The 4184-nt window shown below is 34.4% G+C and overlaps 1 pseudogene; it reads left to right on the forward strand.

Moving 5' to 3' along the window:
* Nucleotides 1-1989: 1989 nt before the first annotated feature.
* On the forward strand, nt 1990-3137 carry LOC117702480 (olfactory receptor 5B2-like; annotated as a pseudogene).
* Nucleotides 3138-4184: the final 1047 nt, after the last annotated feature.

Raw genomic sequence — 4184 nt, forward strand, 5'->3', positions numbered from 1 at the left:
TTTGCACCTACTATTTTTTCCTTCAGTACATTTAAAAAATTACCTTGCATGCATTGTATAAACATAGCAAAACATCTGTTGGGCAAAAGAATGTTTACAGAACCAGGGTAAAGAGATACCTGATAAGTCATCTTGGAAAGAATTTGCTTTTATTGCTGTATCAAGACTCTTCCTAGGCAATTAACAGTAGCCACCAAGTTAACTATTTCAGATGTTGTTCAACAGCTTTTTAAAAAAATATTACTTTGTATTATATTTGATATTTCATCTTTTCTTACCATGTACTGAAATTTTGTAAAGTTTTTTCATGGCTTTATTTTCTTCACTGAAGTAAATTCACTTAAGTTTTGCTCTAAGTTTTGGATCTTTTAAAATACAAATTTGATACTCATCACTTAGTTGTGGTAAAGTATTGGGATTTTATTTTATTGTGATTATAATGTCATTTTTCTGCTTTAAAAAAGAAGAGACAATAAATTCAATTTGGTTAAATCTGTTCTTGGTAGGTGACAGTGTGAAAATCTCACTTTATTAAGTTCAGAAATTAGATGATAGATATGTTTTTGTGAGATATTGTTTTCCAATTATGCAAGAGTTGATTAACCCATGAACAAAACTTTTATTTAAAAATTTTTGTAGAATATTTGATCATGATTTCTCCCCTGCTATATCTATCTTTTCCAGATCTTTTCTATTCATAGGACTTTTATGTGTCATCCTTTACACTTGAACACACACACACACACACACACACACACACACACACACCAAACACACACACACACACCAGAGAGAGAGAGAGAGAGAGAGAGAGAGAGAAGACAACACCACACACACAAATACAACAAACCATCCAAAAATTTAAAAGGCAAATAATGCTCCAAATCCAACAAGTAAACAAAAGTTTACTAAAAATCACGGCATTTATTTTATATAGTCCAACGACTCATGGGCTTGGTATCTGGTCTGCAATGTGTTTGATACCCCAATGAGTCTGAGACTCATTGAATGAGATTCCTCCTGCATTGAGGAAAAGTGATTTCCCTTTTATCAAAATATACCTACTGCAGATTACTTCTTGGTTCTGCATACACACTTCTCCCTAAGTGTTTGGCACCTCATCTGGCTTGAAGTTCTATAAGTTTTATGTGTGTTGTCCTAGAGTCTGTAAATTTATTTTTATGTAAGTCCTGTTTTATCAGGAAGATTCTGTTTCCTTGAGTCGTCCATTCCTCTGGCTCTTGCAATCTTCCCAAATTCTTTTCCACATAGTGCCCTGAAACCAGTGGAGTGGTGTGAGATAGAAAGTTTCCATTTAGAAGTTGTTCCAAAGTCTTTTACTTTTTGCATACTGATAGACACTACTTTTTTTTTATTAATTGGTTATTTTTATTTATTTACATTTCAAATGTTGTCACCCCATTCCTGGTCTTCCCCTCTGAAAAGGCCAATCCAACCCCCTTTCCTTTGCCTCTAAGAGGATGTTTCCCCACATACACACTCCTGACTCACCACTCCAGCATCAGGTTGTGCTTGGCAGCATGATCCACAAGACCAAAGGCTTCCCAGGACCCACAGGGATAACATTAGGAGAAAGACCCAAAAAAAGAAAGACAGAACCTGGAGACCACGTCTAGTAGATATGCATGGCCCCCCAGTTGAGGAAATGAGATACCCACCCAGTTCAAAATTTTTAAACTCAGAGTTATTTCTGCCTAAGTTAAAAGTTAGGCACATGTAGCAGATCCTGAAGAAAAGACATCCAGAGACACTACTTTTAAAATTGCATAAATAATTTATCAAAATTTCCATATTTAAAAGCATGTGACCCTGTACATATCTAGCACATGAAATTCACCTCATTGTGTAGGCAATTTTAGAGAATTTTTAAAATCAGTTACTCCATTGACTATATGTATTTTGTTATCCTTCTCATCTTTATTTGTTAACATACAATTCATTGCTTTCCCATTACTGCAGAGGGCAGTGCTTGTTTGTTAGATGACACCACTGAAGAACTTGACAGAAGTGACATACTTTCTCCTGCTGGGACTCACTGATGACCCAGGCCTGCAACTTCCTCTCTTTATTACCTTCTTTCTCATCTACATCATCACCCTTGTAGGGAACATAGGAATGATCATGTTGATTTTCTTGGACTCTCGGCTCCATACTCCCATGTACTTTTTCTTGGTAACTTGTCCATGGTGGATATTTTTTACTCATCAGCTATCACACCAAAAGTCATGGCTGGGCTGCTGTTGGGAGACAAAATCATATCCTTCAATGACTGTGCTGTTCAGATGTTCTTTTTTGCAGCCTTTATTACTGTTGAAAATTACCTGTTAGCCTCAATGGCCTATGATCGCTATGTGGCAGTATGTAAACCCCTACACTATGCCACCACCATGACTCCAAGTGTATGTATGTGTCTGATCATGGGCTGCTATATTTTGGTTTCTTGATGTCTCAGTTTACCTTGGAGATACATTCAGTCTCTCTTTCTGTAAGTCTAATGTGGTCCATCATTTTTTCTGTGATATGCCAGCAATCATGGCTCTCTCTTGCTCTGATAGACATATTAATGAACTGATACTTATTTATCTAGCCAGTTTCAATATCTTCTTTGCTCTCACAATAATCTTAGTATCATACATTATAATTTTTATCACAATCTTAAAGATGCACTCAGAAGCAGGGCATCAGAAGGCTATTTCTACATGTGCTTCCCACTTTACTGCTGTTTTTATTTTCTATGGAACAACAATCTTCATGTATTTGCAACCAAGCTCTAGTCATGCAATGGACACAGACAAAATTGCATCTGTCTTCTACACCATGGTCATTCCCATGCTGAACCCTTTAGTTTACAGCCTGAGAAACAAAGAGGTAAAGAGTGCATTCATGAAAGTGGTTCTGAAAGAGAAATTACTGTTATGATATTAACATTAAAATTTTGTGATATAATTTTAAAATTCTTATGACATCTTCTATATACAGTAGATTATATTTTAAGCTTATACTAGTTCATGATCTGAGTGCTTATTTTTGCCTGTGCATGTCATTTTGTCCTGGACATGATGGAGCAGTATTTTTAGAAGCATAATATGGGAATTAGATAATTTTGAATTTTTGTATTTGGGTTGTCAAAAATGTTTTTTAAACCATTGTTGATATATTCAATTATTTTCTTTTTCCTTTCTTTTCTGGTATACTGTGATAGTTAATAATCATTATCATTTTGACTGATGGGATTTTTGAGTACACATTGAAATGCATCTCTGGGGAAGTCCATTTTGGTGCACCTATATTTGCTGTGTTTCGTTTCATTACCAATTAGAATCTAAGACAAATCATTAGCTTATTTTCCCTTTATATTCAGATATTAGTATGGACTTTGTATTGGGAGAATTTACCACTGAAATTGTTTATCCTTGAAATTATGTTTATTTGAATGTTTTTCATTGCTAACTCCTCAATTTTTACACTTATTTCTCTTTTCTAATTTTACTTTTTTCCATCTACATATGCTCAGTATCTTGTATTGTTTTCTGCTATCAGATATGCTGCTATGAATGTTTTGTAGTATATTCTACTATAGACCCATATGTTGTTCTGACCTCTACTCAGAATTTAAAATTTCATATACTTAGATAAGTAGTCTCTGATAATAAATCTAAATAAAGAATATATTGCCTCTCAAGCCTTAAAAGGACACCAAGGAGTCAGGAAACTTTTTGTTTTCTAGGAAAGGTCCAATAAAACAATTTATCCTTTATCTTAGATGAGCTATGTCAAGTATCCCATACTATTGGGTTTCCAAACTTCATTTATATTGAAGATTATTTAATTTATCTTGAGTTGACTTTCTCAACCTATCATTATATGCCTTTCTACATTTTGGTCACTAATCTTATTTAGCAAAATATCTGGATGTAGTGTAACTGTGTATAATTTTTAGATGGGGAAACTATGAAGTTCTGTGCGATAAAGTTACTCAAGTGTAAAATCTGACACTGTAGCTAGACAGGACACTGTGGGAGCATTGCCAGGAAAATCAAAATAACTTTACTTTGTATCCATTAACAAGGATGAAAAAAATTCTATCAATGTATCTGCAAACTCAGTACCTTAATATGTGTTGATTGTTAGAACAATGCAACTATAGCTCACAGAGTAGCTGT

This window comes from Arvicanthis niloticus, unplaced genomic scaffold, assembly GCF_011762505.2.
Source record: "Arvicanthis niloticus isolate mArvNil1 unplaced genomic scaffold, mArvNil1.pat.X pat_scaffold_861_arrow_ctg1, whole genome shotgun sequence".
Lineage (NCBI taxonomy): Eukaryota > Metazoa > Chordata > Mammalia > Rodentia > Muridae > Arvicanthis > Arvicanthis niloticus.